Source organism: Cervus elaphus, chromosome 5 (assembly GCF_910594005.1).
Source record: "Cervus elaphus chromosome 5, mCerEla1.1, whole genome shotgun sequence".
NCBI classification, from domain to species: Eukaryota; Metazoa; Chordata; class Mammalia; order Artiodactyla; family Cervidae; genus Cervus; species Cervus elaphus.
Window position 1 is genome coordinate 100,469,012 of NC_057819.1, and position 14,317 is coordinate 100,483,328.

The window sequence follows — 14,317 nt, forward strand, 5'->3', positions numbered from 1 at the left end:
TGCCAGCAAGCTGGAGGAGTGCAGGGACAAATTGTGAGTGGATTGGATATGTTAAAAAAAATATGTGTTATTATTGAACCATATGATATTGCTGTTTCAGCAGTTAAAATTAACTTCTAATTTCATATGATTTCAACCTAATATATATGTCTGATATCTATTTTATTTGAGCTTTTTAAAAAAGGTTCCAATCTTTACCCTACCTGACTAGCAGCTATGGAATTTCTAACCTAGCTTCAAGCAAATATTCTGAACAAAGAACCTAATGCAGCGTCTTGACAATTAGGCAGAACAGACATTCCACAAACCCCTACTCAGTGTCCTCCTTATGTTCCTCCCATGGGTAGCTAGCAAGGGTTTCTGGGAGGATTTATTGAATCAGTCATCCTGGGGAAGGGACACAAAACATAGGTGTGTCATGACCACTGCCTTAGAAATAGATAAAATCTAATTAGAGAAAGTGATTCTGTAATTCTGTAGGAGTCATACACTCAAGTGCCTACAGAGGCTAGGCAGGTAACCTAAATAAATAAGGGGGCCACTATTCCAGTCTGTATATAATTTTCCTGTTTTCATAAAGACCTGGTATATTATTTATTGATGGGTAACAAATTCCCCCAAATTTAGCCACTTAATAAATATTTATTATCATGCAGGTTTCTGGGGTCAGGAACCTGGGAGCAACTTAGCTGAATTGTTCTTGCTCAGGTTCTCTCATGAAGTGACAGTCAGGATGTCAGATGAGTCATCTGAAGTCTGCTGATGTCATCTGATGGCTTGACTGGGGCTGGAGGATCCACTTCTAATATGGTTCACTGGTAGGGCTGCTGGCAGGAAGCCTCAGTTTCTCCCCACAAGGGCTTCTTCATCTGCTACTTCAGGGCTAGCTACCCCCACGGAGAGCCATTGAAGAGAGCAACAAGGAGGAAGCTCCAGTGCCTTTTATGACCTAGTCTTGGGAGAAATCCTCCGTCACTTCCATCATAGTTCTATTGGTTGGAAGCAAGTCACTAGGTTCACCCCACACTCAAGGGGAGGGGAGTTAAGATCTACCTATTGAGGGAAAGAGTATCAAGAATTTGTGGGGTAACTTCCCTGGTGGTCCAGTAGTTACGACTCCATGCCTCCACTGCAGGTGGCACTGGTTAGATCCCTGGGTGGGGAACAAAGATCCCATATGCCACATAGTGTGTCCAAATTTTAAAAAGAGAGAGAATTTGTATATTTGTATATTTTAAAGTCACCGGAGTCTGCCTTCTGGTCATACATTGTTTGCATTCCCTCCACAAGCAAAATATGCTCACCTATCCCAAGGCCCCCCAAAGTCTCATCCAATTCCAGCATCAATCAGCTGGAACTTTAGAATCTTGCTGTGTTATAAATGATGGAGTTAAGTCCCCCTTGTGAGGTCTTTAAGAACTGTTCCAACTTGGCTGTGGCAATGCCAGTTGAGAGGCAAAAGAAATTAGAGGCCCCTATGGGACATCCTCTGGTGGTCCAGCGGCTAAGACTCCATGCTCCCAATGCAGGGGGCCTGGGTTCAATTCTTGGGTCAGGGAACTAGATTTCACATGCTGCAACTAAGACCCAGTGAAACAACAACAACAACAAAACGAAAATATTAAAAAAAAGAAATTAGAGGTCCTAGAAGAGGGGGACATGGCATGACCCATGGGAAGAACACCTTGGGAACAGGCTCAAGCGAGCAGATGGACAGCTGAGAGAGAGAGAGTGTGAGGACCTGGGGGCAAATGTCATTATTGGGGTCAGGGTGGAGTCCACAAGCAAAAGGCGTGAGGGGATTTACTGGTGCATTTGAGTGTCACTAGGTCACAGAAGAGGAACTTGTGGCAGGAACTAAACCAACCAGACCCCACTGGTACACCTGGTTACCTGGTCACCTGGTGAGGCATCAGGAAAATATGAATGTTCAGAATTTTGCAATACATTTGCCTGCTGTTAGGGACTGAGTTTTGTTTCCCCCCAAATTCATGTGTTAAAGCCTTAATTCTCAGTACCTCAGAAAGTGACTACGCTTGGAGACAGGGTCTTTAAAGAGGTGATTAAATTAAAATGAGGTTATAGGGTGGGCCCTACACGAACTGACTGGTATCCTTATGAGACTAGGAATAGAGACATCGGGGTTGTGTATGTATAGAAGAAAGACCACATGAAGACACAGAGAAGGTGACCACCAGCAAACCAAGTAGGAAGATCTCAGAAGAAACCAAACCTAAGCATACCTTGATCTTGGCTCTAGTCTCCAGAAGTGTGAGAAAATAAATCTCTGTTGTTTAAACCACCCAGTATTTGGTCCTTTGTTATGGTAGTCCTAGAAACCAACACGACATCTAAATCAAGTCCAAGTATAGATGAGGCTCTTTGGATGTAATTCCCTAAGTACATCCCCTGAACACCTGTGAGCTAAAGAGACAAGTGATCATCCCCTGCACACCCAGGATACAAGGGTGGGACAGTCAAAGGATAACCATGGTACACATTACCATTTAAAAAGGAGGGACACAAGGGACTTCCTTGGTGGTCCATTGGCTAAGACTCCTTGCTCCCACTGCAGGGGGCAAGGGTTCGATCCCTGGTAGGGGAACTAAGATTCCACATGCTGCAACGTGCAGCTGAAAAGAATAAATAAAATGAAAATTTAAAAATAAAAAGGAGGGATATGAGAGGCACACAGGAGTCACTGGTTCATAGCAGTTCTGAAATCCAGCTGGGAAAATGTTGAAATCTCCTTGATTAGGACTCAGCCTATCTCTGCCCAGGAGTGAGTCTCCATCGTTCTTTTTATTATTTTTTTAAAGATAAAATCCATATACCATAAAATTTACCATTTAAAAGTGTACAAGTTGGTAGTTTTAGTATATTTATGTTGTGCAACCATCACAACTATTCAATTCCAGAACATTTTTACCACTCAAATCACTCCACATTCCCCACCCAGTCCCTGGCAACTACTAATCTACTTTCTATGGATTGCCTATTCTGGGCAATTCAGTTAAATGAAATCATACAATATGTGACCTTCTGAGTCTGGCTGCTTTTATTTAGCACAATGCTTTCAAGGTTTGTTCATATTATAAAGTATGTCACTACTTCATTCTGGTTTATGGATGAATAATATTCCACTGCGTGGATATGCTATATTTTATTTATCCATTTGTAAGCTGATGGACATTTGGGACTTTGGGCTCTCATGCATAATTTTGCTATAAACATGAATATGTAAGTTTTCATACATAATGTTTTCAGTTTTCTAGGGAATGTTAATAGTGCAATTTCTGGGTCACATGGTAATTTCCACAGTATCAAATGTTGGCAGTGTTGTGGAGTAACAGGAACTCTCCTTCATTGTTGGCGGGAAAGCAGAATGGTACAACCACTTCGGAAGACAGCTTGAAAATTTCTTAACAAACTAAACGTACTGTTACCATATGATCCTGCAGTTACATGCCTAGGTATTTACCCAAATGAACTGAAAACTAATGCCCATACACAAACTTGCATTTAATTATAGCAACTTTATTTATAATTGCCAAAAATTGGAAGCAACCTAAATGTCCATCAGTGGGTGAATGGAGGGAATTCCCTGGCAGTCCAGTGGTTAGCACCTGGTGCTTTCACTGCCAGGGTCCTGGGTTCAATCCCTGGTCAGGGAACTAAGATTCCACACACAAGTCAAAAAAAAAAAAAACTGTTTGCATGGAATCCTGCTTCTGCAAGCCCAAGAGTTACTGCCCTGTATCCTCATGTTCCTAGGTCCCCAGGCCTAAGGACTGGTCACAGGAAGGCAAAGTTGTCTGCCCTCTTAGTAGGACTCTGACAATTAAAAAATTGGTGGGTGGGGGAGACATAATTTCAAATTTACAGAAAAGTTGCAAGAACAGTACAAAAGTTGCAAGGACAGTACAAAGAATTCTTTTATATTCTTCACCCAGATTTCCCCAAATATTAATATTACTACATTTGCTTTGTATCTCTTCTTTCTTCCCTCCCTCCCTCTCTCTCTCCTTCCCTCTCTCCCCCTCTGCACTTTATTTTTCCTCTACTGTTTGAAATTAAGTTGCAGACATGATGCCCCTTTACCTCCGAATACTTCAGTGTCTAGTTCTTAAAAACGAGGTGCATAACCACACCTTGTTTTCCATAACCACAGTGCAAGTCTCAAGATCAGGAAATTCACACTGATATCATAATATAAGTTTCAAATAATATTCAGATTTTGCCAACTGTCCCTGTGATGTCCACTATAAAAGAAAATCCTGGATCATGCATCATATTCATTTGCCCCGTCTCTTTCACCCACTTTAACTGGAAGAGTTTCTCAGTCTTTCAATGCCTTCCTAACATTGATCAGCTATTTTGTAGGATACCCATCCATTTGGGTTAGTCCCATGTGTCTTTATAATTACATTCAGGTGACACATTTTTGGTAGAAATGTCACAGAAATGTTGCTGTGTTCTCAGTGCATCATATCAAGAGGCACCAGTACCAGTACCCACACTGGGATGTTTATGTGATCACAACCTTAAGGTGGTGTCTGCCAGGGTTTTCTACTGAGGATCTGACCAAGTCTACTTCCCCTGCTAGAAGTCCTCTGATGCAACTGAGGCAGAATGGAGACTTCACTGCTGAACTGCAAACAATCCGTCAAAATTCAGCTGAAGTGACTTTTGTGTGGCTCCCTCGCCGACCTTCCTTTTACAGACTTGTAAGTCTTTACTGGGACTTTGATGGTGGTCCAATGGTTAAGACTCCACACTTCCACTGCAGGGAGGCAGGTTTGCTTTCTGGTCCGGGAGCTAAGATCCTGCATGCCACCTGGTACGATCAAAATATAAAATTAACTGGCTTCCCTGATGGCTCAGCGCTAAAGGATCTGCCTGCCAACACAGGAGACACGGGTTTGATCCCTGATCCAGGATGCCCGTGCTCAGCAACAAGAGAAGACACAGCAATGAGAAGCTTGCATACTGCAACTAAAGAGTGGCCTTCTCTCGCTACAAACAGAGGAAAGCCTGTGCAGCAACGAAGACCCAGCACAGTCAAAAGTAAATAAACAAATTATTGGAAAAGACCTGGATGGTGGGAAAGATTGAAGGCAAAAGGGGAAGGGGGCAGTAGAGGATGAGATGGTTAGACAGCATCACCAACAATGGACGTGAGTTTGAGCAAACTCAGGGAAATAGTGAAGGACAGGGAAGCCTGGTGTGCTACATTCCATGGGGTTGCAAAGAGTCAGATATGACTTAGCAACTGAACAACAATAATATTAAAAAAAAAAAAAAAGCAAAAAACAAACCTTTGCTTTGTGCCCTATTTCAGCATTTAGCACTCTCTACCGTGACTGCTGACTTGATGGTAATCTAGCACACTGCCTGGCACATAGTTGGTGTTTCTAAGTGTACAATGAATGAATGAAAGTGATAGACTAGAGAAGCGGGTGGGTGAGGAGAGAAGAAAGAGGGAAAGCCAAGATTGATCCGTTTCCAGGAGGCTCTCTTCCTGATACAGGGAGTACCTGCGCCTGGAGAGGAGGAAGGGTGGCTGCTTCCAGGCATCAGTACTGGCTCCCTCCACTCCACTCACGGCAGAGGCAGTGTTTCAGGGCTGGGAGGCTGGTGGGTTATTACTGGTGATCTGGGTAAAGTGTTGAGGCAAGATCTTAGTGGCCCCTGCATTCAAGGCAGCCATTTCCAGGATTCCTGTCACTGCACCAGGAGAAAGGTCTAGCGAGGGCGTGACATCCTCCAAAGAACTGTATATTCAGTGCTGAGAGGGCATGGGGGGAGGGGAGAGAGGCAAACATCTGGTCACTAGATGACCTGGCTGTGCAAAACCCAAGGAGGAAAGCTGATAAGACCCCATCTGCTAGTCGTGACGAGGGAAGTGCCTAAAAGTGAAAAGAAATCCTAGACCAAAGTTCCAGGTGTGGAGAAGTTATTCTGAGCAAGGAGCTCCTCGACAGAAAGGATGCAGAAGTTCAAATTGAATAGAACAGGAAGATTCTACAAAGGAGCCTTGGGGAAGCAAAAGGCAGAATATCAGGACCCAGTTTCAAAAGGGAAAAAAGAGAAAATAGAATTAGATCTAACCTATATACTTGCGCATGTGTGTGTGTGTGTGTGTGTGTGTATGTGTGTATATAAATAAAACATATTATATATATAGTTAATTATAAATAAGAAAATTAGACATAAAATAAACACGCTTGTAAAAGGCAAAGCCTCATATTAAAGCGGAAAGCCAGCAGGCTCAGGAAGTCCATATTTCCTGCTCACTTTGTTTGCTTGGAAAACACAGCAGCGCAGACCATCTGGGGTAATTAATTCTGGGGTAAAAATGTCAGAACTTGGGTAAACAAAGAGTAGTGCCAAGATAACAGCAATCAAGTGGAACTAGGAACCGAAAACAGAAACCAATTTCACTAATTCAAAGGAACAGACTTCTGAACAAAATTCAGGAGAAGATTCTGGGGACAAACCTATTCTGCGTTGGCTAACTTTTGAACAACAGAGGGTTCTTATTTTTACATTTCAAGGTAGCTCAGGTTTCAAATCAATTTCTATAAAAATTCTACAAAGGAAAGATGTGTAAATCACACATTCAAAAACAGCTCCTCTCCCCATAAAACCTTTCTCCTCAATATTCCACAACCCAAAGCCACCAAATCTGAAAAGGTTAAAATAACTGTGCAGAGGTAACTGGTTGAAGTTACCTTAGTGTTGAAGCTCACCTTGGTGAACCATGCTTTAATTGTCAGTGGCACACATGTCCAGAAAGCCTGCAGAATAAATTGGAAGCAAGAGTTTAAAGCTGAGCTTCTCAGACACCTCCCCCTTCTGGTCTCAGTGCCAACTAATGACATTCCAGTGTGTAGCCTCAAAAAACTACTGGGAAAAGCGTCTCAGAAATAACAAAAGAAAATGTTTCTTCTTCCGCTAGAGCTGAAAAAAAAAGCAGATTCTATTCCACAATATAAGGCTGCTGCTCCAGCTGCTGCTAAGTCACTTCAGTTGTGTCTGACTCTGTGCAACCCCATAGACAGCAGCCCACCAGGCTCCCCCGTTCCTGGGATTCTCCAGGCAAGAACACTGGAGTGGGTTGCCATTTCCTTCTCCAATGCACAAAAGTGAAAAGTGAAAGTGAAGTTGCTCAGTCGTGTCCGACTCTTAGCGATCCCATGGACTGCAGCCTACCAACCGCCTCCGTCTACGGGATTTTCCAGGCAAGAGTACTGGAGTGGGGTGCCGTTGCCGTCTCTGAAATATAAGGCTAGCTTTGACAAAGTTGTAAGTAGAAAATAGTCACTAAAGCATCAATCTGAGTCTCCCATCTTCTCTCAAAATATTATATTTGCAAACCATATATCTGATAAGGGGTTAATATGCAAAATATGAACTTCCAGATGTTCAAGCTGGATTTAGAAAAGGCAGAGGAACCAGAGATCAAATTGCCAACATCTGTTGGATCATCAGAAAAGCAAGAGAGTTCCAGAAAAACATCTACTTCTGCTTTATTGACTATGCCAAAACCTTTGACTGTGTGGATGACAACAAACTGTGGAAAATTCTTCAAAAGATGAGAATACCAGATCACCTGACCTGCCTCTTGAGAAATCTGTATGCAGGTCAGGAAGCAACAGTTAGAACTGGACATGGAACAACAGACTGGTTCCAAATAGGAAAAGGAGTACATCAAGGCTGTATACTGTCACCCTGCTTATTTAACTTATATGCAGAGTACATCATGAGAAATGCTGGGCTGGAGGAAGCACAAGCTGGAATCAAGATTGCCGGGAGAAATATCAATAACCTCAGACACCCAGATGACAACACCCTTATGGCAGAAAGCGAAGAGCTAAAGAGCCTCTTGATGAAAGTTAAAGAGGAGAGTGAAAATGTTGACTTAAAACTCAACATTCAGAAAACTAAGATCATGGCATCTGGGCCCATCACTTCATGGCAAATAGATGGGGAAACAGTGGAAACAGTGACAGACTTCATTTTCTTGGGCTCCAAAATCACTGCAGATGGTGACTGCAGCCATGAAATTAAAAGACTTTTGCTCCTTGGAAGAAAAGCTGTGATCAATCTAGACAGCATATGAAAAAGCAGGGACATTACTTTGCCAACAAAGGTCCGTCTAGTCAAGGCTATGGTTTTTCCACTAGTCATGTATGGATGTGAGAGTTGGACTATAAAGAAAGCTGAGTGTCGAAGAACTGATGCTTTTGAATTGTGGTGTTGGAGAAGACTCTTGAGAGTCCTTTGGACTGCAAGGAGATCCAACCAGTCCATCCTAAAGGAAATCAGTCCTGAATATTCATTGGAAGGACTGATGCTGAAGCTGAAACTCCAATACTTTGGCCACCTGATGTGAAGAACTGACTCACTTGAAAAGACCCTGATGCTGGGAAAGATTGAAGGCAGGAGGAGAAGGGGATGACAGAGGATGAGATGGTCGGATGGCATCACCAACTCAATGGACATGAGTTTCAGTAAACTCCAGGAGTTGGCAATGGACAGGGAGGCCTGGTGTATTGCAGTCCCTTAGGACTTCCCTAAGGGTTCAGTGTTTAAGAATAAGCTCTGCAAGGCAGGGGTGTGGGTTCTTTGCAATGCAGGGGGTTCGGGTTCGATCCCTGGTTAGGGAACTAAGATACCACATGCTCATCAGTTCAGTTCAGTCGCTCAGTCGTGTCCAACTCTTTGCGACCCCATGAACCACAGCATGCCAGGCCTCCCTGTCCATCACCCACTCCCAGAGTCCATCCAAACCCATGTCCATTGAGTCGGTGATGCCATCCAACCATCTCATCCTCTGTTGTCCTCTTCTCCTCCTGCCCTCAATCTTTCCCAGCATCAGGGTCTTTTCCAATGAGTCAGCTCTTCATATCAGGTGGCCAAAGTATTGGAGTTTCAGCTTCAACATCAGTCCTTCCAATGAACACCCAGGACTGATCTCCTTTAGGATGGACTGGTTGGATCTCCTTGCAGTCCAAGGGACTCTCAAGAGTCTTCTCCAACATCACAGTTTAAAAGCATCAGTTCTTCGACACTCAGCTTTCTTTATAGTCCAACTCTCACATTCATACATGACCACTGGAAAAACCATAGCCTTGACTAGACGGACCTTTGTTGACATAGTGATGTCTTTGCTTTTTCATATGCTGTCTAGGTTGGTCATAACTTTCCCTCCAAGGAGTAAGTGTCTTTTAATTTCATGGCTGCAATCACCACATGCTCATAGCACAGCCCAAAAACCCCAAAACATAAAACAGTCAAACATACAAAAGCAGAGATAGAATGGTGGTTGCCAGGGGTTGGGGGGAGGGGGAAATGGGGAGCTACCATTCAAGGGGTATAAAGTTTTGACTATGCAAAATGATTAAATCCTAGACATTAGCTATACAACTTTCTGTCTACAGTCAACAATGCACTTCAAGTTTGTTAAGGAGTAGGATCACTTAACACACTTTGTTAAGTGTTCTGACCACAGCAAAGCGTGTTTCAAAACCAGAGTTGCTCTCTCCACTCCACTCCAGAACCACCCCAGGAGCAGAAAGAGAACCAAGGGGTGCTCAACCTTGAAGGGCTGAGTGTATCCTGACCCAGGGCTCCAGGACCAGCCTGTGGCTTGGAATGCGGGTGGGCATGTGAACAGAGGGCACTGAACCTTTGTGGGCACATGGGTGGCAGAGGCCGGGAGGGAGGGCCCAGTCCAACACAGACCTGGATGGGACTTGCCCACATTGGCTGCTTTCCTGCCTCCAAATCTTTTTTTTTTTTTTTTTGAGGAAGGGACTTGCTTTAGTTTGACTGGTCATTCTGAGTGAGACTCTACTCTGTGAAAATTCCCCTAAACTGGATGGAGAACAAGCCCCTCCCCCATGCCCATCCTCTCTCACAAACCTGATCACAATTGGATTATCATCCCAATTTACTGGTGAGCTTGAAGCTCAAGGGACTCCTTCAAAGTTACATATCAAGTTTACATGCTTGAGTCTGGGGGGGGCGGGAAATGCTACAGATCTTTACTTCACTCCGCCACTTGTAGCTCAGATGGTAAAGAATCTGCCTTCAATGCAGGAGACCTGGGTTCGATGCCTGGGTCAGGAAGATCCCCAGGAGAAAGAAATGGCAACCCACTCCAGTATTCTTGCCTGGAGAATCCCATGGACAGAAGACCCTGGCAGGCTACAGTTCATGGGGTTGCAAGTCAGACACGACTGAGCGACTAAACCACTACCACCTTCACTAGCCCATTCTTCATTTATTTTTCCTGGTAAAATTGAGTTCTGGAGGCCTCATAATAGAATTCCAGAGATTAGCCTTAAAAAATGCAAGTCTTAATAATGAACAAAAGGAGCCGCAGGAAGATATGGCAACATTCCCTTCCTCCTGTGTGTGTAGAGGGAGAGACACTTTTCTGTATTATAAGACGAAGCCAAGGGGACTTCCCTGGCAGTCCAGGGGTTAGGGTTCCGTCAAAAAACAAACAAGAAAACTAACCCAAATAATCTAGCTGGACAAGGTATTAAATTAAGATCTTTCTCAAGAATTGATATTGAAGATTTGTAAGAATGTAACTGGTACTCATTTCTTCAGTTTTCTGTTCAAGTAAAACTGCCTGTGTTATTTGAATGGGGTGGGGGGAGCAGCATTCTAAGGCTTTGGACATTGTTTCCATACATCCTTAAGAACTACCTCCTAAAAAACTGTCATTCTGGGGCTTCCCTGGTGGTCCAGTGGTTGAGAGTCTGTGCTCCCACTACAGGGGGCATAGGTTCGATCCCTGGTTGGAAAAAAACCTAAGATCCTATACGTCGTGTGACCCAAAAAACCCAAGAAAACAAAAACAAACAAACAAACAAATAAAATCTGTCATTCTGATTGTTGTTTAGTGGCTCAGTCAGGTCTGACTCTTTTTGACCCTGTGGACGGTAGCCTGCCAAGCTCCCAGGCAAGAATACTGGAGTGGGTAGCCATTCCCTTCTCCAGGGAATCTTTCCCATCCAGGGATTGAACCTGCATCTCTTAGCTGCTGCTATATGGGTTGAACTTACTGTGTCACCCCAAAGAAGCTGAAGTCCTAATCCCTCCACCCCATACCTGTGAATGTGACCTTATTTGGAAATAGGGTCTCTGCAGATGATCAAGTTAAAGTGAGGTCATTGAGGATGGGCCCTAATCTACTATGCTAAGGGGACATTTGGACCCAGAGACAGACACACACAGAGGGAAGACAACGAGAAGACATAGAGGGACTGTCACCTACAAGCCAAGGAACATCTGAGGCCACCAGAAGAGATTCTCCCCCAAGCTGTCAGAGGGAATCAACCCTGATGACATCTTGATCTCAGACATGTGACCCCAGAACTGTGACATAACAAATTTCTGTGCCACCCAGTGGGTTATGACAGCCCCTGGAAATGAATACTGCTGTTCCATATAGAACACGACCACTACTGGACTTCCTTATCAGTCAGGTTTCTGTTAAAACAAGACAGCATCACTAGGCATTTGCCTCTTCTCCCACATGCATGGCAGGAGAAACAAAACGCTCACACAACTTGAATCTGTTTCATTTGAATGGACAGCCCTGATTGGATGACAAGTCTGACTTGTTTCCATCCCACCACAGTTGCACCAGGGTACAGCTGTTTGTTTTCCGCCCACCATTAACCCCTGCTCCTTTCCTACTGGTTGCTCTTCTCATTGTTAACTTGCAAGCACCCCTTTAAAAATTAGGCACTGTGGACAAAGAACGTCCCCTGCCATATCAGTAAACAAAGGATGCCGTGGCCATCACGTCATCAGCCACTGCAGCCGCCCACGACTGTACACCCTGAGATTTAGGATGGAGAAAAACAGGATACTGCTTCCTAGTTAAGATGCATATCAAGAGAATAATTTCAATAAGCCCAGACTCTTGCATCTTTCTATACACAGAAAAGTGCTAAGTCCATTAATTTGACAGATCTGTTTTTTCTCTAATTGACACTAATCTTTTGATGTTCAACTACCTTTTATTTATTTATTTGTGGTTTCTTTTTTGCAAAAACTCCTTTATATCCTGGCTCCTCCTTCACCTCTTTGGAACAGTCCCTCAGAGTTTTAAGGGAGACTGTAGCCTGGAGCTTAGGTCCTCAGTAAGTCTGCTCAATAAAAACATAATTCTCAACTTTTAGGTCATTTTTTTTTTTCAGTTGACAGTACCTTATGTCTGTTTTAGGTGTTGCAAATGTTTTCTCCCAGCCTGTCATTTACTTTTTCTCAGTTTTTAAAAGGCATTATTTTTCATAAAGATTTAAAATTTTTATGTAACCAAGTATATTAACCTTTTCTTATATGGGTTTCTCCATTTCAAGATCACAAAAATCTCCTATTTCTCTTCCCCAATATTTTTACAGTTTTGTTTTTTGTTTAGGGATCAGACTTTATTTTATTCCAGTTGGACAGCTCTATGATCCAGCACTACTATCTTTTTTTTTAATTGAAATATAATTGATCAGCACCATTAACTGAATAATACAATCCCTCCCACAGATCTGAAATGTCTTTTATCACAAATTCCTAGATACAAGGGTCTGTTTCTGGCCTTTATTCACATTGACTTCATTTGCCTTTCTTTAGCAATCGACCATAGAAACAAGTATGCAAACAATCTGAACAGCCTAGATGGTGGACTAATGTAGAATGCAGGACTGGACTGTCTCCTGGGGGTTACTACTTGGTCATTGGCTGCCATGCAAAAAATGTGGGAGGTCAGATCTTCTAAATTTTCAAGAAGTGCTAGACATCCAGATTCTTATGTGAAATCTGCTTTGAAAGTGATGGCAATTAACTTTTAAATTTAAAAGACATTATATGGACAAAACATATTTGCAAACTGAAAGCCTGGTTCTGCTCCAGATGCTGAAATGTGATAACACAGAGGAAGGCTGGGTTGGGTCTAGGTGTCCTCCTCCAGGTCCCTCCACTGTAAACACTAGGGAGCAGAAGAGGAAGGCTGAGGTAGCAGCTCCGGAAACCTCCGTTATTTGCAGCCACCCCCTGGGAAAGACAGTAGCATAGTGCCTCCTTTGACCTCTTACCCACAGGAGCTGATGGTGTGGTTCCTGATTTGCTCCGCCATCAGGAGGTGGTAGGTCAGCATGGGGGGGACAGGGGGCAACATCAGTCAAGTTGGGCCTCCCAGGCCCTGCTCAGCTGAGTGATACAGGAAGGGGATGTGAGGTGCTGGCCGAGGATGAAGCCGAGATTCTGGTCCTCCAAGACAAGCTGGAAGAGTGACATCACCTCCTGTCTAATAATAGTGCAGATTTCCTGGATGTCTAGCTTAACACTGTTTAATCAGCAAAGGAATGGCAACAGTGATCTCCAACTCTCATGATGAGGGTAAGATCTGAAGGTAGCAAGGACAACTCACATCTTAGAAGTTCACAAGCATTATCTCACTGTCTTTCACAACTACCCTGTGAGGCAGGCATCATCAGGAGACTGCTCTTGGCCCAAGGGGAAGCCAAAGTTGGGGGCAATCAGAATTTTTTTTTTTGGCGGTGCCAAGGCACATGTGGGATTTTACTCCCCCAACCAGGGATCAAACCTGTGCCCCTTGTACTGGAAGCACAGAGTCTTAACCACTGGACCACCAGGGAAGTCCCCCAGAATGGTTTGAGATGGTTCTGGGATATGCAGGAAGAAAGAACTGGAGAGTCAGAAACTGCAGGCCCCTTCTCCTTCCCTGTGTCCATGTCTGTAGAATCATTTATTCACTCAACAAACCCTTACTCAACACCTCTGATGGGCTGAGTCCTCTTTCAGGCCTTTGAGAATACAGCCATGCACAGATCCTGGGCATTACCCTCCCCTTTCCTCTGAACTGTGACCCAGACTGGCCTTTGCTCTATTCTTCTCTGGCTGAAGCAGTGACCTCAGGCCAACTTTTGCAATTTGCTCCGGAGTCCCTACTTGTTTTCCGGCTATTGGTCACTTCCTGGAATGTATGACCGTTCCAGGACTACATCACGTCATGCTGTGCTTGAGGCACAGCACACTGGCAGGCTCAGACCCAAACCCTAGCCATGCCTTAATTTTGACCTATTTTTAAAATATATTTCAGGCAGATCGATCCCAGTGGATGCCATTCTGAGAGCAGGGTGGGTACATCAGGTTTCTCTTGAAGCAGAAAACAAAGCTCAGCTAGTGGGGCAGCGTCTCTGGGGCACGTGAGATCAACCTCTGTTCTTCTCATTATTTGTCCTTCAACTACATCTTTTTCTCTGATGCCCCCATC